Source organism: Pinus tabuliformis, chromosome 2_2, assembly GCF_031772625.1.
Source record: "Pinus tabuliformis cultivar Carrire ecotype Pingquan chromosome 2_2, CPIR1, whole genome shotgun sequence".
Lineage (NCBI taxonomy): Eukaryota > Viridiplantae > Streptophyta > Pinopsida > Pinales > Pinaceae > Pinus > Pinus tabuliformis.
In genome coordinates this window covers 972,101,716-972,127,161 of record NC_142300.1, presented here as the reverse complement: position 1 = coordinate 972,127,161, position 25,446 = coordinate 972,101,716, and the positions used below count along the sequence as shown (strand labels likewise).

The 25,446-nt window shown below is 39.7% G+C and overlaps 1 pseudogene across 1 annotated transcript; it reads right to left on the bottom strand.

Annotated features, from left to right (window-relative positions):
• Positions 1-23,628, bottom strand: LOC149196487 (UDP-glycosyltransferase 86A2-like; annotated as a pseudogene). Its single transcript, XR_016255144.1, has 5 exons — positions 23,496-23,628; positions 23,234-23,340; positions 22,779-23,002; positions 1,283-1,758; positions 1-1,134 (listed from the first exon to the last, which is right to left on the bottom strand). The product of XR_016255144.1 is annotated as a UDP-glycosyltransferase 86A2-like (transcript).
• Positions 23,629-25,446: the final 1,818 nt, after the last annotated feature.

Here is a 25,446-nt window from a genome sequence, read left to right as displayed (position 1 = left end):
GATCAAATAGCGCTCAATTTCAATACTTCTCCCTTCCGAATTTAAATAACTTCCAATTTATACAAGAATTTTGTATAAATTCAACTAAAACATTTATAAACTCAGCTAAATTCAGCTAAAACATTCATAAACTCAGCTAAAACATTTATAAATTCAACTGAAACATTTATAAACTCAGCTAAAACATCATGCGTCAGACGAGTGAGATGGTTCACTCTCATGTAGTTATTTAGGGATACGGTTCCCCTTCAAAGCTTCTAGGAAGCTCTCAATGTTTATATCCGAAGATCCTCCTCTTCGCACCGCAGTCCTCGCACTGTCTCTTAGAGCCTTGACATTTTTCTTTACCTCCGTCCCTTCGTCACTGAACAGTTTTCTGATAGTTCTGGATATCTCTTTCCTCGGTATCAGTACTTTCCCACTGCTCAATCTGTATCCAATTTTCCATTCTTCGGCCATGAGCTTGCTATTGGTGAATTGATCCGCCCACAATGGAAAACCTACCATGGGAACTCCACCAGCTATGCTTTCAAGCATTGAGTTCCATCCACAATGAGTAACGAATCCCGCAACGGACGGATGGGATAACACTTGTAGCTGATTGCACCATGGAACAACGAGCCCTTGCCCTTTTATCTCATCCAGAAAACCGTCTGGTAGGCTGTCTGAGACTGTTCAAGAAGAGACTATGTCTGGGTGAAGAGCCCAGAGGAACAACTGCCCGCTGTCCTTCAAACCCATCGCTATTTCCTCCAGCTGAGCTTTAGTGACAAAAACCATACTCCCAAAGGAAACGTATAGAATGCTCGTTCCAACTCTCGGTAGAGTCACATTCAGTCCAAATGCTCGTTCCAACTCTCATGTCCTTGGAATGTTCACCGTTCAAAAAACCCGAGGGAAGCAACGGAACAACATGCAGTACCGGAGGGTTAAAATTCACTTCCTTTCTTTCGAGATCGTCAAAAGAATTGCCAAGAACCCAATCTGCTTCGCGACATGCCTGAAAGGACCTATGAATCAGATCAAGAATGGCCTGTGACTCGGGGTCCGACTGGCGTATGAAGGACGGAAGATCTCTTGCTTCTAAGTTTGGTACGCCGGGAATAAAATCAATCGAAATGCTGCCCTCATCAGCTGCAGATAAATCGCACTGTTGATAATTAAAATCCAAAATAAAATTAAACAAGATGCCTACTAATGAAGACCTGCGCAAATATATCTGAAAGCTTCTGTAAGCTGGATTTCAAACGAAAAAACTATTTAAAGCACCCAGAAACCTTACCGGTTCCTTCATAAAGATTGCAACGGAGATCCTCCAGCAGATGTGCGTGATAGTGGATCGAATAAAGAAAGGTAGGCTGTGTCGAAAACAAAATCCAGGGAATACCTAATTTCTTTGTGACTTCACATGACCAGGGAAGTGAACTATCAGCTATGACACAAGAAATTGCCGGCCCTGTCTTGTTGAGATTTTGAAGGAGTCGTTCCAACTCTCCTGCCATATTATCTACAGAGCGCATAAAATCGATCAATCTGGCTGCCCGATCGAAATCCAGAGGTAATCCATCAGAGATTTGAATAGAGCGAATATCAAGACCAACATTAAGCGCTTCCTTTTCAAGAGGGTCGTCTTGTTCAGCACTGTGATTGTTAGCCTTAGTGATCTGTTGGTGCCTGTGGTGCGTCTTAACGAACGTGACTGTAACACCTTTGGAAGCAAGAAACATAAAGTAGGTATCTTGATACTTTACTAGGTATCTTTATGATATAAATATAAACATAAAGTAGCTTAATATCTTTAAGATATGTTAATCAAGTCAAGTCTATAAGAATAGAGTAGCTAGTATTTTAGAATGCAAATTTAAACATTATGTACTAATTTTGTTTGTTTATTTATTTTGTTTATGTGATAACCATCGAGGGATATTTAATGGGTTGAATATTAAGTTAATTATTAATTTAGTGTATGGTGTTAAATATTTATATTCGAAAGTGTTTTTATAAAATAAAAATAAATGTTAATAAAAATCATTTTTGATAAGTATGAGAATAAAATAATATTCAATAATTTTAAAGTTTATTTTCCTAATATATAAGTATGGTGTGATATTCATAATGATTGAAAGAGTATGATAGGTAAAAAAACTATAAAATTAATTTATTGGAAAATTAATTTTATCTTTTTTATTTTTTTTTAACAAAATTATATTGTTGAAGAAATATTTTTTTTAGTATTTTTATAAAGAAGTATTTTGTATAAATAAATTTGGTTGTTTTTGGTGTAAGTTAGGTATGATTTTATATTACTTTCAATAAAATATAATATTTTTATAATTATTGGGATATCATTCACAAAACTTATGTTATAGTTGAAAACAATTTTTGTCTAAATTATCATTTCATCTTTTAAGACACGTTCATATAATATATGGTACTTAGATTTACTTGAAAATCACTTAATTAACTTAGAAATAGAGTTCTTAACTAGATTAATATAAAATCACAGATGTCATATCACATAATTAATATTCTCCTCTATCTTTACATCATATTGGAAATGTCATTCCATCGAAGCTTGTTTCCTTCAAAGTCGATTTCCAACCTTATAACACAAGAGGTGTTTTCTTGTTATGAAGTAGCAAAGGATTCAACATTCACATGAACCCTTGAATAATGATGTTTCCTTCTCCTAATATGTCTATGGTGACCTTTAGAAGTATTGTGATGCAACACGATAAATTGTAGACCAAAGACAAGAAGTATGAGGAGAAAACTTCTAAGGGGAGTTAGTATTCGAATGATGAAACCCAGTGGTGACCACCATCCAAGAGAAATAATAGAAAATATATGGGAGGGTTGGGCCAACAAGTAATTAAAAAGGCGATGGTATAGGAATCAAGGAAGTGAGTTGGGAGGTGAATTTAGGTTGATAGAGTGGGAGGTTTTCCTGAATCTGTTAAACAAAATCAAATACCTTTAAGAATGGGAAATGGAAATAAAAAACAAGTAAATTCAGACGACAAAAAAAAAAACAAACAAACTTACCCAAACAACATTTAGAGTTGGGTGTCCCCCAAAAACACATAATGTTTAAGCTAGCTACCCATAAATTATGAAATAATTTCCATCATGGGTGAGGAATGCACTGGGGTCGAGTTCCAATAATCATTAAATGTAGGAGTGAACATCCATGAGTGCAAACTGAGTTTGAGGTAATATCCTTTAATATCATTTGCATTCATTCGAACACATAGATTATCTGAACAATCCATTTACCACATGCCCGTGATTTCACATGGTGGCATTTACATGGGGAGGGGCATCATGTGTCTATTTGTTATAGATTAAAAAATCCATAAAAAAATTGGGATATATATATATATCAAGCCTAAAGAAAATTTTGGAGCACTAATGACTGTAGATGGTTTAGTTTCATATGAGAGGAAAAAAATAGCCCCATGTCCCTTTCTATTGCTCTATATTCTCATCTCTACAAAAATCTAGTGACATTAATTACTAAAGTATTGAACTTTAGTCCATATTGAAAACAAATATTTGAAGATTTCATTGATAGTGCCTTCTCTTGCTCTCCAAGTGAATCTAAGTTACATTTAAGTGGTTCAAAAGACAAGATACACTATGTTGATGGTGCTAGACCCACCAACATTCAGGTGTTCACCCTGGGTATGAAGTCCCAACTAGACCTCACACCATTTGATGTCGGAGTCCCATCCTTTACGATGGCCTGGTTGCCATTATCTTAAAGATTTGCCTCAACTCTTGCTTGTCAGCACAAGAGAGTGGTCTTCCTTGTCTTGCGAGAAGTGAGGTTCGCATGCCTGGTGATTGTAAGTGTCTCTTCTGTCAATGGTTCTTTCACCGTAGAGGGAGAGGATGCGAGTTAGTGCCATGTTGGTTGGGAGTAGTCCCAACTCTGCTAGGAACACACAACACAACAGGACGTTCACATCTTCTGGTGGTACAGTCCACACAGATGCGGCAATCACAAAACACAAGGGAAGATAGTCTGCTCGAGTACAATGATTGTTATAGCAAGTTTTATGTGAAAGGTTTGTCTCATGTGTGGGAGTGTAGTCTACACGGGCGAGACAACGTTAACAACATATACAAGACATTTTCATTAACATATATGTATTACAACAAGTGAATTTGTTCAAGAGTTAAACACACGTTAAAGAAACATGCATTACAAGTGTTAAAGATTAGTCTTACAACAGTTACAATACATGTGTTAAAACATGCTAGCCTCTGAGCATTTTTTTGAATTAGATGAAAGTTCCAAGACACATCATTGCACCAAAAATCACTAACCTCATGTGCAGGGCATTGCAGCCACTACTTACTCCTCCAAGAAAAGATTACAGACTCTCAAGGCTATGGTGGAGGAGATGAGGTGAAAAATTCCCTTGCATGTACAAATGAGGGGGTATTTATAGCCAAGGGTGAAACTGACCCTTGTGGTTGTTCGACTACCCTCATGACTATTTGACTTCAATGAATTTTCAAATTAGATGACTCTTCATACAACAAGTGGGTCTCTTGGACTTCCACATTACATTACATTGATTGCCAGTATGGCCCATAGTAGAGATGTGAACAACATGACTCATGACATGACTCGACATGACAATGTTGGTACATTCATTCTGCTGTTGGTGTGCATGTTGAGCTGCAATGCTGTTGGGTGATGGATGTCCTCATAGTGTGTCACAACCTCACCTCCACATGGCAAAGTGCATGGAGTCTCCGATGGTCATTGGTTTGCTTGATGTTGCATTCACACATTGCTCCTTGCTTGTATGTTGGTAAGCTTGACAAATTTGTTCATTCGCGAAAGGTGCATGTTCGTCCGTCCGTCTGTTCGTGAACACACCTTGCATGTTTTCTCCTTCGTCCGTCCGTGAACACATATTTTCATGATCATCAGTTCGCAAGCACATCTCTTTGCATGCATCGTCTCTTCATCCGTTGGTGAACTTGTCCTTCTACATGTGCTCCCTTTGTTCATCCCATCGTTGCACCATGTTTGATTGTGTACCTGTGTCCGTAGTCACTCATGACAAGACACCATCAAATCCATAAACCTCCTAGTCTACCATGATGCACGATCATTTCAGATGCAGATGATCGGGAGAGGTGAAAAGGTTGTGAAACAGGATGGAGGCTCCGAGTACTGCTAATGAAAATTGCATAGGAGTCACTAGGTGATGAAGATGGGTAATCCAGATTGATAGTGACTGTCCGCGGGGTCTGGCTCAACTGGAGGACAAAACTGCACAGTTTTTGAGAGGAATAGTCAGGGCTGCAGAAAGGTTGGGTAGGCAAAATCTATACAATTTCCGGAACGAGTAGGTAGCAGGAGCTTGGTAGCAAAATTTGTGCAATTCCTAAGGGGAATTGGCAATCAGCTGCTAGGTCATTGGCACCAAAAATTGCGCAATTCCTGAGGGGAACTCGCAGTCAGTTGCCGGGATCTTGGTAGCAAAAACTACACAATTCTTGAGGAGAACTAGAAGTCAATTGTTGTAGCTTGGCATAAAAACCTGGCAATTCCTGGAGGGCACTAGTAGTCAGCTGTTGTAGCTTGACAAAAAAACTACGTAATTCCTTGAGGGAACTATGAGTCAACTGTTGAGAGCTATTGGTCGGAAAAACTGTACTGATGCTAGGAGGTTGGCCTTCTGGTCACCTCTGTGCAATTTTTGAGTTGATCGGACTGCTAAGCAATAGAGGACTTTCTCATGAAAATTGCGCAATTTTCTTGGTGACCAGCCTGTCGATTGTCGAGAGAGATGGCTGGAAAAATTGCGCAATTTTCTCTGTGAGCAACCCGTTGACTATCGGGAGAGATGGTTGGAAAAACTACACCATTTTTTGAGGGAGATAGGGATGGGCACTAGGTGTCTGTCCGGCCTGTCTGCACAATTTTCTCAGTCAGTGGAGCAGGAAAGGTCTGTAGCCTTTATGCAATTTTTTAGGGGACTTAGTCCTGGGGTGGTTGTTGGGTCAAACTCTCTGGTTGACCAACATGAAGGTTGATTGATTTTCTTACAGACAATGTAGCTTGAAATTGCTTGCTTGGTGCTTATGCACTGTTGTGGGTGACAGTCAATCAAGTTGATGGTGAGGTGATGGTCAGGCTATTAGAGGGGAATTCGATCATCAGAACTTCAAAAAAGTGACTAAGTGTGTGAATGAGTGAAATATACATACGAGATCTTGCAAACACATACTTACATGACTTGATGATGAGATGACTCAAACCATCCCGACACACATGCTCAACATGATTGATCGATGGTATAAGTGACAAACGCGACACTTATGATTGATTGTTGGATGACCATGATGATGCTTGCGTGATAGTGAATGTGACTCCATGTGTGAGTGCGATAGATGTTTTCATAGCGAACACAACAAGTATACATGAAGTGAAGACTTTGGGTATAACCAGAATAGGGTCGCAAGCATGACTTTGACATCAACATGCAAGAACTTGGGTGAAATGATCAATCAAGGTGGGTGCAAATACTCACATGATCTCACAAAGTGATCCCGAGTTTGTGCAGTCATCAAGTGAAACTCTCAAGGGAGGCTCCAAAATTGGGTGCAGGCCAAAATTTTGGAGGGTGGTAGTAGCTGCTACAACACTTGGCAACACACTGGTAGAACTCCAGCTTCTCTGTGTTTGTTCATTGGTAGGATAGGGCCTTGGTATTTCATGGAGTATTGGATCACTATGTGGGTTACTTCGGCTTCCCCACTTACCTCATGGACATACATGGTTCACCATTTTCTAGCTCAGTCAAACACAATCAAAATTTCAGCTTGATCACAATGTTTCAAATTCAGGAAGGGTAGTTTAGCTCACGAGTTGAAGATTTTCAAAGTATAAGTTTTCATCTCTGGTGTTGCTCCACTACCAGCAGGTCTAGACAGTACCCCGAAGGAGTCATGCAGGAACACACACATTGCTCCACTGCCGGTGAGCCTGGTCAGTACCCAGTGGAGTTGCATGCTTCACCTCTATGTGCAGGAAGCCTTTCTCTTCTTTCACCTTTGTATTTTTCAAGAGGACTTTGCATAGGCACTTATTTATTTTTGGGGCAGAAGAGGGATCCTGACTTATTGAGAGAAGAAGAGGTTGTTCCTTCAGAGAAGCATGTAAGTCCTCTGACATAGGTTTGCTTGTTTAGATTTCCCCTTCTCCATTTCTACTAGTTGGATGAGCTTGAACACATAGAGTAGAAGGCTGAGTGCAGGCATGGGGCTTCCCAGTGTGGACACAGGTTCATGGTTGGACCAAAACTTCCCTTGCAGATGACTCATATTTTCCATCAAGACTTCATTGGCCGAAGGTTATAACCAAGCACAGAGAAGACGGACACAAGATTGGCCAAGTGTTGCACTGTCACAAGTTTCTTCAAATCTCAACCACATACTCTATTCAAAATCTAGAACGCAGTAGTTGGAAGCACTTATTTCCGGAAGCAAAAATAGTAAGGTATCAAGAAAAAAAACAAATGTAAACAAAAATAGTAAGCGGAACAAACGAGATAAGAATAAATATGGTAATTAAGGCAAACAAAATGAAAAGAATAAGCAACAAGCAGACTATGTACATGGCATGGGATGCGGTCCGACCTACTGTAAATAATGCTTGAGATATTGGCCATTAACAAGAAGGTTGTCAAGCCTCCCATCAAGTGATTACAGCCGATATGTGTTTGGGCCAAGCTTCTCCTAGACTGTTTACGTATTTTATATCAACGTATAATGCAACAAGTTCTTACATAAGAGATAAGATGACATATAACCAAGTATTGATAGATGTACAAGTCCTCATGTACTTCACCTAGCTTGTTTTAAGAGTCACACACGATCCATGTGAAACTAACCTACGGACACAAACAAGCAAACAAATTGAAAAGCAAAGCAAGAAGTAGAAGCAAATGCATGTGCAAAGTGAGTTGGCAAACAAACAAGCAAGCAAGCAAACACACAAAGAAAGAAGAAATCACGCATGCAAGAAAACAACTGAAAGAAAATACTACTCCTACTCCTAAGCTAATAGTGCATGGGTCGTCTCATGTGAAGTGATACTTCCAATGTAGCCAACGACGCATTGGTCAACCCATGTTGGTGAAGGCATATTTTGTGATCATTGCAGTTGGGTAAACCAACAAGAATGAAAGATATAACGATGAAGATGTACAAACATCGAGCTTACAAGTGTCCACAGAACAAAAATGAGTGAAAGTGCATGTCATGCAATCTATTGACTTTCCATGGTGTTGTGCTACACTACGTACATATGTTCAGTGTATGCATTCTATTGATTGTGACATGCAAGAAAACATGAGAAAGGTAGACCACTTATGTTGTGCAAGTGTGCTTTCTATATAATATTCCTCCAATGCATGAGCGATGGGATCATGTAGTTCAAGTGGAGGAAGTGAAATCTGAGTGTTAGATTGATTTTGAATGCAAAGCAGAGAGTGATGAGGAGCCTTGAGTGTTTCAACAATTTCCTGATCAGAAGAAAAACCAACCTTAGGACAACGAGGACCTGACATAACCATCAGCTTTGGCTGAAGTTCCTTGATATTCTGCGGGGTTTCGAATTCATCAACAGATAGATCATCGTAGACCAGTGTCTTTGATAGATTAACAATGATTGAATCAACCTCGTGATCAGATGAAGAAGTAGAGAGATCACAACAACCAAGATCAGAAAATTTAGGATGTTTGTCAACATCCTCATGATTTGATGAATTAGCTAGAGGGGTAGATGAGAAGCAAGGATGTTCACCCTCTATGTTTTCATAAATGACAAATGACAGATTGGACATAATTTTGAAGGAAGATGTGCCCTCTCTGCAATGTAATGACAGACTGACATCTGATGTGTCCTGTGAATGATCAGAAGTGGGAACATCCAGGAATGCATTTTCACAGGGGAAATCAATAGTGGTAGAATCATAAGGGATGTTAGGATAGATTGGGTGAAACATGGATGGAAGGGAGTCATCCTTCATTGCGGGTTCTTCTTTAGATTCCCTGACACACTCATCATGAATGATGGCATCGATTCTTCATAACACCAACTCCATCGTCAACTTGATCCTCATTCACAATAGGTGAGGAGTCCGGAATGGAAGAGCACAAGATAGTACAATCCAAAGGATCAATAGAATGCGAGGACAGAGGTTGAGGGAATGAATCAACGTGACAACCAACTGGATTGCAAGCCAAATATGCGTAGATATCAAGAGAAGGTGGGGTGGGAGGATGTGGTAGTTCAATAGATGTGTATGCATGTTCTCCCACATCACTCTATAATGGTAGAGCTGTTAGACGAAGTGAAGGTGGAAAATCACTTGTAATAGCATTGTGCCTGACTGTGATTATGCAGCTCCATCACCGAGGTATGTTGAGAAGGATTCGAATGATTTCAAGAATTGCAGATTTTTGGATATGTAAAGAAGATACTCGAATATTACATTGAGAAATTCCCAATAAATTTCATCTTCGGGAAATTGGCATGCAAGATTACAAAAGTGTGTGTGAAACTATTCAATGGATTCATTGGGTGCTTTTTGTAATTCCAGAATTTCCTTGGCGAGTGCTTTATGATTAAAGTGATTAAAAGCATGGTCTATCTCTGTGACTAGATGAGAAAGAGAATGAATATAATTTTTAGGTAGCGTGGCACAACAGTGCATGGGGTACCCTCGAAGCATGTAGACAAACAATGTGCAGGTCATGTATTCTTCAAAGAGTCCATGTCTTTCACATGAGCCTACAACACTGACCGTGTGCATAACCAAGGCTCTGTAGCCTCAACCATCATATGTTTTATGTGACAAGTTATCTGAGAGCTTCTCCGAGATAATGAAGTCGTTTCCATAAGACATACACTCTCGAAGAGCACCTCTGTAGTTAGTCATGATATATATGCAGAGATTCAAAACATATGTGAGGACTCAGCTTGTCATCTGGTCCTCCTTCTAGCACCAAAAATGTTGACAGTGCTGGACCTACCAACATTTAGGGGATCACTCTGGTATGAAGTCCCAGCTAGACCTCACACCATTTGGTGTGGGATTCCCATTCGGTAAGATGGCCCGATTTCCATTATATTAAATATTTTCCTCAACTCTTGCTTGTCAGCATACGAGAGTGGTCCGCTTTGTCTTGCGAGAAGTGATTTTCACATGCCTTGTGATTGTAAGTGTCTCTTATGTCAATGGTTATTTCACTGTAGAGGGAGAGGGTGGGAGCGAGTCCCAAGTCAGTTGGGAGTAGTCCCAACTCTGCTAGGAACACACAATACAATAAGATGTCCACAACTTCCGACGGAATAGTCCACATGGATGCGGCAGTCACAACACCTAAGGCAAGATAACACATATACCACTCAGCAGATTAGTCCATGTGAGTATAACGGTTGTTACAGAAAGTTTTATATGAAAGGTATATCTAATGTCTGGGAGAGTATTCTACATGGGTGAGACAATGTTAACAACATATACAACACATTTACATTAGCATATATGTATTACAACAAGAGAATTAGTTCAAGTGTTAAACACATGTTAAAGCAACATGCATTACAAGTGTTAAAGATTAGTCTTTGATGGTCATTGCTTCACTTGATGTTGCATTCACACATTTCTCCTTTCTTTTATGTTGGTAATCTTGACAGGTTCGTCCATTCGCGAAAGGTGCATTTTCATCCATCCGTCCGTTCGTGAATGCATCTTGCATGTTTGCTCATTCATCCATCCATGGACACATATTTGCATGATCATCTATTCGCAATCACATCTCTTTGCATGCATCATATGTTTGTTCACTGGTGAACCTATCCTTCTGCATGTGCTCCCTTTGTTTATCCCATCCATCGTCGCACCATGTTTATTTGTGTGCCCGTGTCTGCAGTCACTCATGACGAGATGAAATCAAATCCATAAGTCTACAACCTTGTAAGCTACTACTCTCTTGCACCTATATTGAGGCTGTTATTTCACTTACCATTCACATTATCTTATATAAAGACAACAATTTGTTGGGCTCTTCATTTTGTGGTGGTAGCCGACTCTGAAGAATGCAAAAAAATTTCCTAGCAAGATTTCCTAGACATCAATTCCTCTCTTGTCCCTTTGATCTATGTTGATACCATTGGTGATCTGTTGGTGCTTGTGGTAAGTGTTAATGAACATGATTGTAACACCTTTGGAAGCAAGTTTCTTCGTGAAGTGCATCATGGGAGTTATGTGACCTTGCGCTGGGTATGGGAACAGGAGGGCATGCAAGGATTCTGGGTTGCGACCCATTGGATGGTTAGATTGTTAATCGGCTACTGACTAATTAACTCACACTCACATGTATTGTAATATAAGGATTGGGTGGAGTTAGTTTAGCGCTGACATTTTTTTTTTAAGAAGAAGGATACCGAGGTGATTAAAATTGGTTGGAATATGGGAAAATTTTGCAGTAGCTGTGTTTGAATTATGTTTTTTTTTTATAATGGAAATAGATTTAGTACCATTAAAAATATTTAGGGAACCTAAAATCTTGAAATATAATAGTTGTAACATGGATTTACAAAAATCTTTATAAGATATTTATCAAAATTTTATCTGAATTTATATTAGTCTGTTTAGACTATGGTTTTTTCAAATAAAAGTTTTTATATTGGGTAATTGTGTTTTTATGGTGAAAATAGATTTAGGGCTAATAACTAACTTGCTAATGATCAGTAAATGCAGGGAGCTATATATGTCCAACCTTAAATTTTGACAGACCAGTAATCCAACTATAAACATATACAAAACCATGCCAACTATAAATCTATGGAGTCGTCTAACCAGGTGGAGGAATTGCCCAGATGGTCAAAAGTAGCTAGAATCTGGGCAAAAAATTTCAAAAAATCTGGTAGAGACAATGTTTGAATCCTGTTTTTGATGGTGGAAATAGATTCAGCGCCATGAAAAACGTCTAGGACACCTAAAATTTTGAAGTTTAACTATAACTTGGATTTACAAAAATCCTTGCCGGATTTTCTCTAAATATAACTAGAATTTCCATAACTTTCTTGGCAACTCCTCAGCCTAGTTAAACTACACGTAAACCTATACAGCCCTATACATTTACTGCCCATTTACTATTTGTCGCCGCCTTTTTTTCTAAGAAAAAGTCAGTACATTTAACGGTCGCTTTCTCTTCACTAGAATCAGTGATACTGTGATCTTTGTCGCACGACTGACTTATTGACCACACCATACATGACATGTCACATGAGGGTATCTTTTTTCTTTAAGAGAGAGAATTCCATGTATATCACAATATCTGGTTATTTTACAATACTTTGACTCGATCATTAGAGTGCAACAGTGGCATGCATTGAATCCGAAAATGTTGAAAAGTGAAAACCGTGAGATACAAGTAATGTGCAATGACACTACCGCTAGAAAATATTAAAATATGATTCATAAATACAGAGTAGGTAATATCTTTAAGATATGTTAATCAAGTCAAGTCTATAAAAAAAAGAAAAGGTAATAGAAATCCTAGTATGTGGTGTCCAGGTGGGTTTCTTGTTTATCAGCAACAACTATCCCAAATAATAATGACATGTTATGCAATGTAAATGATTATCTAGTCAAGGAAGAGGATAGTTAGTTGTAGGACATATTGGTCACATTAGTAGGAAATCCATGTTGAGAGGAATGATGTTGAGAGCATAGCCATAAACAATTTCATGTTTTCTTCAATCTCTTAGACTTCAATCTCATCACAAATCCAACATTGTGACACCTACCTACATTACTCTTGAGGCTTTCTCCATTAGTGATGTTTATAGCGAGGTTGAAGTTGTTTCGTCTTGTGTATCTACTTTATACATGATGTTAGTCAACACGTATACATTCATAGATTGAGATGACCTTAAATACTTCAATAAATTCATGTATGTAGGTATTAAGAACACACTTGCATTCTTTAATTCCTAGTGTCCATATGTTTTTATTCCCCTTGAATGCTACTAAGCCACTTCAAAGTTCCCTTAGTAGAAAGAGGTACACATCCATAAGAGCATGCATGCTCTACCATGTTTTTTTTGAAATGCCTTAATTGGTCAATTTCTTTCATAAACGATACCACATGCTTTTGTCAACATTAGGAAACTTCAAAGTGAAGTAGGGGTGAATTAAGAGAGAAAATCTAGGATAGGTTGACCAACTTTTCCCAGTTTTGATTGTAGGAAAGAATCTTAGTTTATTTTATTTCTTTTGATTTCATAATTATTTGAAATGTTAAAGGTTAATGTATATTTAATTTTACTTAGTAAATTGCAATGTAGATAATTAATATAGAGCCTAGACAAAACCCAAACCAAACATTTTCAACAAATGACACTCCAAACAATCGACAACCAAGAGACATTAACATGGGGTCGATGTTAGTTTGAGATTTATTAAAAACATTGTATAATACTTATGAAATACAAAAGATACCATAGGTCTCACTAAGGACTTCCCTAAACATAACTATATCATCCATTCCAAATTCCTAAGGCCATCACTAATCACCAAAGACATGTATTTAGATGGATTGATGCACCTACCAACCATTCATAGACCATTTGATTAATATTTGGTTTGTAGTATTTGAAAAATCACCCTAAAATAATGGGTAGGTGCCTCTATATTTTCTTAGGAAATTATAGGCAAAGATTATGTTGAGGGAACATACTAACTATATTGACATAAGTATATTCCAAGGGGTGGGTGGTGCGTCCATATACGAGAGATAAAATGATAGGTATAACCCATTCTTAATTCCTCATCCTCCTAGGTGATGGCTCTTGGGATACCGGTTTTCTCCCTTGGGTTGCTTTCATCCCTTGTGCAACTCATTAATTCTTATTGTCACCTGCCCCCGCCACCTTTGCTTATATATTGTAGTATCAAACAAAGAATGCATGCAAATATATATGAAGCAAAGGACATAGGTATTTCATACTCAAGAAACCCCCAAAGATACCCTTCGATAATACTAGGTGACTATAATAACTATGTCATAAATTGGATATTTAGTTGAACCATATTTACTATTATTTTCTTAAATATTTCTTTGAAACTTTCAACTAATCATCATCCTTATCTTCTTTATTTTTTCTCATTTTTTTATTCTTCCATAGACTACATTTGGATTATATTATTATAATTTCATAATATGATTTAGACATTATCATTTCTTCATAAGTAGGATATAATTCTTCATAGTCCCCCTTAATAAGTGTCTTCATGTAACACCCTCCTCCCACATCTACCCAAGTAACCATGTCAATCGGGTAAACTGGCAACGAGAGGCTACTATGATTAGACTCAACCTCCTACGTGACATTAAGGAAGTGGAATCAATGGAACAGATCAACCAACTTATCCACATCAACAACAGAACCCTCAAGAGACATGTCAACCACTCATACATCCTCTCCCTAGGTCCTCGCTCTCATAGGCTTGCATGCTAGTGACCAAAGACTAAACTTGCCAGTGCTATACCAGCGAACCTAAGATTTAAGCCACTTTTTCAAGCCCAGAGCCCAAGTCACTGCCCATAATGTTGGCAAATGGAAACAAGAAATTATAGTTTAACATGTCCTTGAATTAAAATGTGAATTAAATTCGAATTCTATTTTCATACCAACTTAAATTAGTTAAATTAAGTTTATTAAACTTACCTAACATAGGAAATTCGAGTTGGAAGTCCTTTTGTTGTCATTTGTATGTTCCCCCTGCTTTGTAGGAGTCCAATGTGAGTTAATTGTGAGTTGTAAAATAGAAGACTCAGTTTCATGAGTCAATTTAGCTAAATTGGTTCTCAAACTGGTTGAGAGAACTAATTGTGAGTTAAGAGTCAGTGGTGACACTAATGAGATCCACTAGTGCTACTCTAGTTAACTCAATATTTACTCCTCAGAAACTCATGCATGTCAATTCTGAGAAAGACCCAATTGAGACTAGAGTGTAGGGACAATGTACTATTTGTTTTAGATTTTTTTGATATGTACTAATAGTGCATGAATTTAGGAACTGATCCTTGAGGGATCACATAGTTTTTAGAGGGTTTATTTCCCTTTAAATATAAGCTATCCTTCATAGGAATTACACAATTGGAATAAAGACTTCGAGAGCTTGTGAAGAGGCTAAGATTTGTCCTTGAGCTTACTTATGAGTTGGAGATTGAATTTGGTGAGTGTTGGGATTGTTCTAGAGAGAAAAAGAATTGTAAGTTCATTTTGATTTTCCTGATTAATACAAAACAAATAGTGGGGTTTTGCACTGTGGCTTTCCTCGGATATTTATCGTGTTATGTGTCTTTTATTCTCTTCCTCTATGGATTATTGTTTGCTCTATTTTTATGGGCTTCTATTGTAAAGAGTAGAAGTACATTCTTGTCTCTTGCTTTAGAAAATTGCATTAACTTGTGAATCTACAGGATTTTCTACATGGTATTGGAGCAAGATTATTTTTTCGGCCTATTGCAAAGAAGATCTGAGAATTTATGTGCAAACTTTCCAGAAAAAAGTTTCATATCTACATTCCTTGGGAAAATATACCCAAACTCAAATAAAAAATTGATCGGATCAAAGTTTGGATGAGGGAGATATCGTTGATTTAAAATCACCTCTCTAGAGGATATTTCGAAGTTTTGAGTTTTGGGTTACAGGTGAAAGTCAAATTTGCATACATACTTCAAGATCGGCAGATGGAATTACATGGGTTGAGGCCTAAGTATGCCTTGGAAGGTAGCTCGAATTTTATAGCCTGGAGGGATAGGATGGAGGTTGTGCTAGAAGATAATGGCTTGAAGTAATTCATTGATCAAGAAGTCCCCAAGCCAATAGCTACGGATGCACAGAACTTGACTGAATGGAAGACGTGTGTGGCGAAGGCAAGGCAGATAATACTTGAGGGAGTTAGAGATCATATTTTATCGAGTATCCATGGAAAGGAAACCCTGCATGCTATGTGGAAAACATTGACAGACTTGTATCAGAATAGCAATGATCAAAGGAAGTTGGCACTGAAGGATAAACTTCGTAAAATCAAGATGGAGAAAGATGAGACGATTCTAAAGTACTTGACCTACTTCACTCAATGTAGGGATGAACTTGGAAATGTTGGAATCACAATTTCTGAGGAGGATATGGTGAGCCTTTCTCTTCTTGGACTCCCAAAGAGTTGGCATAGTTATCAGGATGCCACCAATGGTCAGGAGAAGCTGCTAGATTGGGAACAACTATGGTCGAATTTGATGTAGGATGAGATCAAGAGGAACACCAGGGATGTCTCTTCATCAAATACTGATGATCAAGAGAATTGTTCCTTAGTGATTAAGGAGAGGAAGGGAAAAGGTAAAATTTCTCATTCCAAATCAGGTTCTTATCATGGAGGTAAGAAGAAGGACATGACGAAATTTAAATTCTTTCATTGTCACAAGATGCGTCACTTTGCTACAAATTGTCCATTGAAGAAGTCCAAGGAGAAGTCCTTAGGAGGAGCGGCGGGTGAGGCTTTGGCCTCCCTATACAAATTTGACTTTTCCCTCATTGCATGCATGGTGTCTTCAATGGTGGGACGTGTTTGGTACTTAGACAGTGGAGCTTCTTTCCACATGATTAGCGACAAAGAGTTATTCAGTGAACTAGAGGAGAAAGATCTCAAGATGCATATTGAGATGGGTGATGACGGTAAGTATAGTGTTACTGGTGTGGGAACTATTACTTTATAGAGGGAGCATTCAGCTCCACTCACCTTGAAGAATGTTATGCATGTACCCAGACTAACGAATAACTTGGTATCCATTGTCATGCTTGAGGATAGAGGCTATGATGTGATATTTTCAAAAGGAAAGGATTTCATTTGACACATAGCCACAGGTTGAGTAAAGAAGATAGGGATTCGAGTTTAGAATCTCTATAAGATAGAGGTAGAGAATTGTGTTACTTTGAGTCCAAAAGTGGAAAATATGTTGAGTCAAGATGTCGACGAGTTGTGGCACAGGCGATTGGGCCACTTGCATCATGGGGTTTTGAATATATTGCAACAAATCTCTATTGGTCTTCCCAAAGGTACGCTTGAGCAAGTTGATACATGCAAGGGTTGTACTTTCGGAAAATACACCAAGTCTTCCTTTGGAGACAAAGACAGTTGAGCAGAGTCTATTCTGGAGAGAGTCCATTCAGATGTGTGTGGACCATTCTCAATAGCATCCATGACCAAACACAGGTATTATGTAATATTTGTTGATGAATATTCTCGTAAATGTTGGGTTTTTTTATGCATGAAAAGGATCAAACTTTCACAGAGTTTTGTGAGTTCAAAGCATTGGTAGAGAAATATTCTCGCAAGAAGGTTAAAGCTCTACGTAGTGATACGGTGGTGAGTATGTCTCCAATGAGTTTAAGAAATTATCTGCAACAAAAGGGACTAAAAGAGAGTTGATAGCATCCCATAACCCTCAATTAAATGGGATTGTCGAGAGGAAGAACAGGAGCATAGTAGGGGAAGCAAGGGCAATGTTTCATGATCAAGGCCTACCACTACACTCATGGGATGAGGCATGCAACACAACGGTTTATGTTCAGAACCGTAACCCACCTCGAATACTTGAGATGAAGACACCAGAGGAGGCTTATTATGGTAATAGGCAAGAAGTTTGTCACTTCAGGATTTTTGGGTCATCGGTTTGTTGCCATGTGACCAAAGATGCATGGAAAAATCTTGAGCCAACAATAGATTTGGGGATCTTTGTGGGGTACATTGATACACACCACAACTATTGGGTGTACATGTCGACCTGTTGGCTTAGTGGGTCCTGAGCCAGGTTTAGAGTTAAGTTCGCCAAACAAATCCCTACACTATTGGCACTTTTAGCATCAAACTGCGGAGCATGGATTGAAGTCTCACTCGAAGCAGTATGGGGGGATGCCGGAACCAAGTTTTCACACCCAGAGATGAGCGTGATGTCGTTTTATGCCCTAAACCTTCCTTCACGTAAATCGATAAGTCCTTAAGGCTTATTGATATAACTTACTCTTATCAACCTCTAGACCTTCACGAAGGTCTATGACTATCTTTCACAGACCTTAAATAGGTAAATCCACCACTTATGTGCGTCTATAATTACTCCTAAGTCTATTATTACCCAGATTGTCTTAAGTGTTTGATATCTTTGATATGTATGAAGATATTCTTCACATAAATAGATATTCTTACTTGCGTTCATATAACAATGTAAACCATGCAGAATCATGCATCAATACAATATTAAATCATAAACCCAATATTCATCATAACATAGTCGCATTCATTCATAATAGAGGTAAATAGGCAAAACACAGATATTTCTAAAATAATCTCTTTATTGATACTTTAGTTCTTCTTACAAACTCGAGACTACCCTGCGCACTCAGTTGCACGGGTCCGTGCACTCAGCTGCAGACTCTACTAGGCTTCTACGCACTCAGCTGCACAGCCTCTCTTCTACTCTAAGACTCTTTGCTCTTTACTTCTTAAAGACCCATTATATTCATTCTTCACTCATGAACTTAACTTAGACTCTTTAAGACTCTCCTTTTTATATAATCCCATGGTCTGCAGACCATGGGTAGGTCTATACAAGCCTACAAAACTTACATAAAAGAAGGGAAAATCCCTTTATGACACTTAATATCTACGCACTCCGTGACCATAACTTGCAGAGACTTTACACTTTACATAACAAAAACTTGGGCTTTCTGCACCAAAACTTGGGCTTTTGTCCCAAAATTGACCGCAGGGGACCCTGTCCCAACAGGGCCCCAACACAAATATCGTGACTCGCCCTCAAGTCACTCTTTTTGGGTGAATATTTTACTATGGATACCTCCCATATTGACTTGCGCCACTGCTACCTCCGTCGCGCTCTACGTGGCTGCCTGCTTCATCTGCTCCACTAGCTACTCTATTTCTTGTCCTACACTGTCTTCCTTCACCTTGTGTTGTGTCCTCCATAGACCTACCAGCTTCGCTTCATTGAAGGTAGAGATAACATAGGCCTCATCTAGCCAAGGCCCCAATATGGCCTTAAGGACCACCTCTTTCTGTTGTGTTGCCTCCACCTATTCGAGCAACTACTTTGCCTCATGCAGCTTAGCTAGTCATTGTGATATAGTGATGGTGCACGCCATCGCTCTTGCTTCATCATATTACTGCTGCAATTCCCAGGCCTCTTTGTTCAACCTACGCAGGTTAGGATCTTCCTGCAGAGTCGTAATGACATCCACAGACTGCTTGAAGAGCACATTGTAATCTGCCACCGCGACATCTACTGTTGCGACTACATCCTTGACAGCTCCCTCGCATTGTTCTCTGATCTCTGGTGGAGTTGAAGGCTATGAATTTAACTCAAGCTCTATGATTTTAAGGTTCATTTCAAACTAAACCTTTCCCATCTGTGTCCTTGCATCGCGCACACCTGCAGCCAACTTTTGAATCTTGGCCTCCAACGACGCTTCTGGTATGTGCAGTTCTGGAACAGTTATCCATTATTCAGCTATGACGGCTACGGTTCGCTCGTTCTTCTCCTGAACCTTCTTCCATGATTCCAATGCTGCTATCTTCTCAATGAAAATCTATTCGTTGTTCACCTTTTGCATGCTGATCATGCTCAGTGCACATTGCTCCTGGGCCCTAATCTCTGTAATCACACCTGCTTGCAGTTTGTGAAGGAATTCACTAGGGAGCGTGGACATGTTGAGGCCAACATTCTTCAAAGCACTAACAATAGCCTTGTCAGCCTTTGCTTCCTCACTCAGAGCACCGTCAGGTAGCGCGACTACTTGGAGATACAAGGATCAGACCAAATCTACTGCTTGGGTGGTCCCCGACACCAAACTAGTTGATGTTGCGCTACTCTTTGTTGCACATGCATACAATCTAGTTGTTTGGATTTGTAGCTCACATAGACACGTCTATATAGTGACCAGTGCTTGCTTCTACTGCTACTCAAACTGGTGCAGTAGTTCTGCTATGGTATCCCTTACCTTATCTCCAATATCATCCAAGTCACACTCCATCAAGGTGATTGGATCTAGCGACGACCTGGAGGCTTTGGTCTTCTTTCACTACCCCTCCTTTTCATGTTCTCTATGTTGCTTTATGTGGAAACGAGTTCTTTCCATATCTTTGTCACCATATTCTGACTATTGTTGTCCTCTGTTTGGGGCGGGGAAGATTTTTGACTAATGTCAGAGCCGCGCTCTTACTACTCTGCTTGTTGTTTTGATACGCGCTCCACTTTTGTGTAAGCCTTCTCCTTAGTCTCCTTCTTCCACTTTTCTGCCAACTACTAAACCTTTAGTCGGGCCACTTCCTTTTTCTCCTTCTCCATGGACATGCTAGTCCCAATGACCAAATCATATGGTGTGTACCAATTTGGTGGCGATCGCTTAAGGAATTCGACAATGGAATCATCTGTAGCTAATTTTGGAATATCGTACCACTTCTGATCCAGATCCTTCCATGCCTAGATGTAAACATGGTGGAAGTCTGCCTTGAACTCTGTGTACCGAGATAACTTCTCAAAGACGGTTGGAGACAACTGTAGCTTTCAATTGATGGCTATGTGGATGCTTTACTCCATCAACACCCAAAATATTTTTCTTTTGTGAACCCAGGCAATGTCCTTTGTAGCCTAGAGAGAAGCAAACTTGGCTGCTTTTGGTAAATTTGTTTCAACTGGAGGAAACTAGCTATCCTTCGGTAACTCCCACGTGACCAACACAATTTATAATAACATCCACAAATAATCGAAAGCCTTACTCTGGTCATGTGCCTATCGAAAGTTCATGAGGAACTCATTGCATAGGTAGCGTGCACAGTTAAACTATACACCCTCTCGTGCACTAGGCCGCTAACAAAACCACTAGTGCCGCCACCTCGTCAATGCGACACTTCCTCATCACCCTGTCAGCAAAAATTTGGGTGACCACCTTCACCGTGGGGTCAATAATACTTGAAATAGAATACCCACACGCTTTCTTGATAAGTTTGAACTTGTCCTTCATCTTCTCGGTGAGGTCGCGCTCGACCGTCTTTCCACCAAACGCCTTTGCTAGATTCATTCTTGAATGAGGGAGTAATGTGATCCTATGGATCAGCATATCAGGGATTGGTATTGGCTCACTAAACCACAAGAATGCATCATGCACAAGGCACAACAACTGCTTAATCACTGTCAAATTTATGGGGGCATGGTGGTAGTGACCACCCACAGCAGGTTCAACAACCCTTCCTTGCTTACCCCGTGAATCCATTCCATTGGCTCCAGGGGAATGACACCAAACTCCTTGTAGAACACTTGCCTCATGAAGGTATCAGTATCCAAGTGGGGGAACCACTCAATGTCCCCCAAATCCCAATCTTCAAGCTTCATATGTGGGATGCGCACCAAGCGCGAACCTTCAAATGTTATGTTTTCTAGTAGCAAAGGTGTGTTAAGGAGGAACTATCCCTCATCTGGGTCCTTTGGGACCTTCACCTTGCCTTGGTGCAGGGAGGATATATTTTGGAAGCTTCGAAATAGGGTCTACCCCCTCAATATTGATGTCCTCTGCACCCTCCTTGGCCTCCAAGTCTACCACTTTTCCTTTCTCCTGCGCAGTTGGATTTTCTTTCCACTGCATCTGTGTAGCTACATGTTTCATCAGTGACTCGCACACTTACAACGTCTTCTTCTGTTTATCCTTTTTAGGCTTGGGAGCCTCTCTTGTTGGCGTAGGCTTCGGCCTAGGTGACCTTGACACCATAGGCACTACTGCGGGAGTCTCCATACTGACGACCTCAGGGGTAGCTCCCTTAGAGGCAACAGTGCCCCCAATACTAGCAGCCTCAGCTAGTGCAGACATGTGGTTCTTCTCAGGCTTAGGATACTGATCAGACACTGGGCTTGTAAGAAAATTCTCAAAGAGCTCATGCAATAGACAAAAGAACACATAAATTTTCCTACTGCAAATTGTTTCTCACTTGATGACCATCTGTAATTTATAGGAAATTACAAATTCAAATTCCACTATTACCCCAGAAATCTATCCATAAATGGAATATTAGTGGCGAATTTCCCAAGATTTCACACTCAATTCCAGTCTTAAATGCCTTAAATGTTGGTCGTTCACTCCTCTTAACTGTGTTACGGCAGTCAAATCATGAAAAATGATAGTAACTGTCACTTTCTGGTTACGTCACACGGTCTCTTGTCATGTAGTGCAACTCCCTTCACACATTTGTTGATACTGTGACACCCTTCTATTCCGCACAAGCCTCTCATCGCAAAACTCTACAACTTAGGCAATGTAGTTTATGGTCTCATGCCTCCTTGCAGTTGCCTGGAGCGCTAAGACTATGCTACCATCATATAGTCATTTGGCTGGAGCCTTGGTGTATGGCTCCAATTGGCTAACATTTTCCTTTTCGAGAAATGGATCCCCATTCAATTTCACAAGTTGAACTGGTCCACCATCGATAATTTCCTTGATAACATATGACCCTAGCCAATGCATCTAAAATTTTCCTGGAAAATTATCAAATTTGCTATCATATAATAAAACTAAATCATTTAACTTAATGGTGTGCAGTTTAATGTGTTGACCGTGCCATGCATTTTCACGCTCCTTCTGAACCTATTGATGGAATCTAGCCAAGAACCTATCTTCCTCCAGCTTTTTCAGCTCCACGAGCCATTCTTGTAAGGCTTCGTAGTCCGCCATACCTGTGAAAAATGCTATACGTAGACTAGGCACAATGTATTCCATCGACATCACAACTTCTATACCATAGACTACCCTGAAAGGTGTCTGTCCAGTCATATTCTTGCAACTAGTTCTGTAAGCCCATAACACCGTTGGTACGTGCAAATCCCAATCATTCCTCTGCGCATTGAAAACCTTTGTCAACACATTCTCCAATATCTTATTAAATTCTTCCACCATCCCGTTGGCCCGAGGACGATATGGCATGCTCTTTTGATGATAAACTTGGAACTCTTCCATCAGTGCGATGATCGTTTCATTAAGGAAGTGCGTACCGCGATCAATCATCAAAATCTTCGGGTAACCAAACCTGGTCAACACATAGTCGAATAGGAACTTTGTTGCGGTTACCCTTTTATAGTATTTCACAGGTTGCGCCTCCACCCATCTGGTCAAATACTCTGTTGCGGTGATTATGTACTGCACACCCATCTTCTTTCCCAGAGGCTGAATTGGTCCTACAAAGTCAATTGCCAACTTTTCAAATGGTTCCAATGACACTTGCGGATTTAGAGGGAGCTCATCCCTCCGTGATGGCCTGCCGGTCCTCTAGCATGAATCACATGCCCTACAATATGCTTTGAAATCCTTATGCAGGGTTGGCCACCACAACCCAGCACGTAAAATATTTTGCGTTGTTGCTTTTCCTGCAAGTGGCCTCCTACAGCTCCTCCATGAGCTTCAGCTAGGATACTGCTATGCTCAAAATCAGGAACATATCGTCGTAATATCTCATCCGATCCCATTTTATACAAGTGACCTGCAATAACATTAAATCTATCCTGCACGACACCAATTCCTTCTTCTGTTGATTTGTGTATCCTTTTGGAGCCATTCCCATAGTCAAGAAGTGGATGATGTCTGCAAAATGATTGTTTGCTATGCGCACCACAAAGAGTTATGTGTCAGGCAATCCTTCCTCCAAATTAGTAGGCTCCTCTCCTGTTTTAATGCATGATAGTTGATCTTGCCCTGCATTCAAGCGCCCTAGCTTCATAATTACTTCAAAATCATACTCTTGAAACACAGTCTTGTTGACGAGGTACTTTAATGCAGAATGGTTTGTGTACATCATAAAGTTTCCACGTAGCAAGTAATGCCTAAACATCTGGAGTGCGTACACCATAGCCAACCCTTCATGCTCTGTCGTCGAATAAGTCTTTTCATCCTCCGATAACTTTCGGATCACGAATGCTATTGGGTGATCTAAATTTTCTTCACTACCTTGTGTTAGTACTACTCCCATCGCAATACATGACGCATCCACATGCACATGAAATTCCTTCTTCCAATCTGGGAAGACTAGGATCGGCGCGATGACCATATTTTCTTTTAACAAATCTAAGCTTCATTAACATTCCTCATTTCAACAGAATGTAGTGTCCTTCTTCAACAACTTTTCCATCGGCGCAGAAATTTGAGCATAACCCTTGATGAACATTCGATAATAACCAGTATGACCCAATGTTGCGTGTAGCTGTTTAACACTTCTTGGTGCCTCCAAGTTGATTATAATTGCGATCTTAGCTGGGTCCACCATTAATCATTGTCTGCACACTACATGACCCAACAAGATTCTGAAAGGGATGCAAAATAAACACTTCTTCAAGTTTAGCATGATCTGATACCTCCGACACATATCCAGCATCAAGCGCAGACTAGCTACATGGCACTTTACGAGCCCAAACAACGTCCAATCATCGAACTATACCTCCAAAAATGATGCAGTAGAAACAATGGATTTAATATAACCCACAATCACCCCTCCTCACTATCGGGACCAAATCCTTTTAAAACAATGCTTTCCCTTTTTCAGGACTGAAAGAACCCTTCAAATGTTAAATCGATGCTTTAATCCTTTCCGGGACCCAAACCTTTGAAAAGGGCTTAAAGAATGCTTTTCAACCTTTATAAGCAAATATATGTCTTATCACCGCAGATCCGGATCTGACTGATCCAACGGCTCAAATCGAATCACAAAATTGGTGATCAGTAGGCCTCAAGTTTCCACTATCGAAACTCACCCTTAGTCCGATGCGATATCGCTATCGCTATCAGCGGTTTACAAAGGCCCCTTTAATATATATATCACCTTCACTGCGAAACACTAATGTGTTGACGATCACATATCACCAAGGGTCGGGGACAGGACTTGTCACATGCTGAATGGTTTGAGCGATGTGATATATATCTATATGAACTATCAGACCCAATAACATTCAACAACCAGTTACATAAAATTTCAAATCTGCCCTTTCAAATCCGCTACGTGTTTTAGCATGATTTCTTGTGTAAATGGGATTTCCGCTTACGGACCCAGAACACCAAATATGTCTTAAACATGGGGATTTCCACTACAAACTATGAAAACACAGAACAAGCATCAAAGTGTTTAAACATAGAGAGAGGAAGTCAACATTCAAAGCCTCCATGGGCTACTCAAATGATAATGCACGCAACATTGTTTTATTCACAGTAAAATAAAGAACAGAGACTCGGCCTTCACCTGTTATTACAATAAAGACCTCTGTCTCCAAAAGAATGCAATCCACTCACTCTATCTA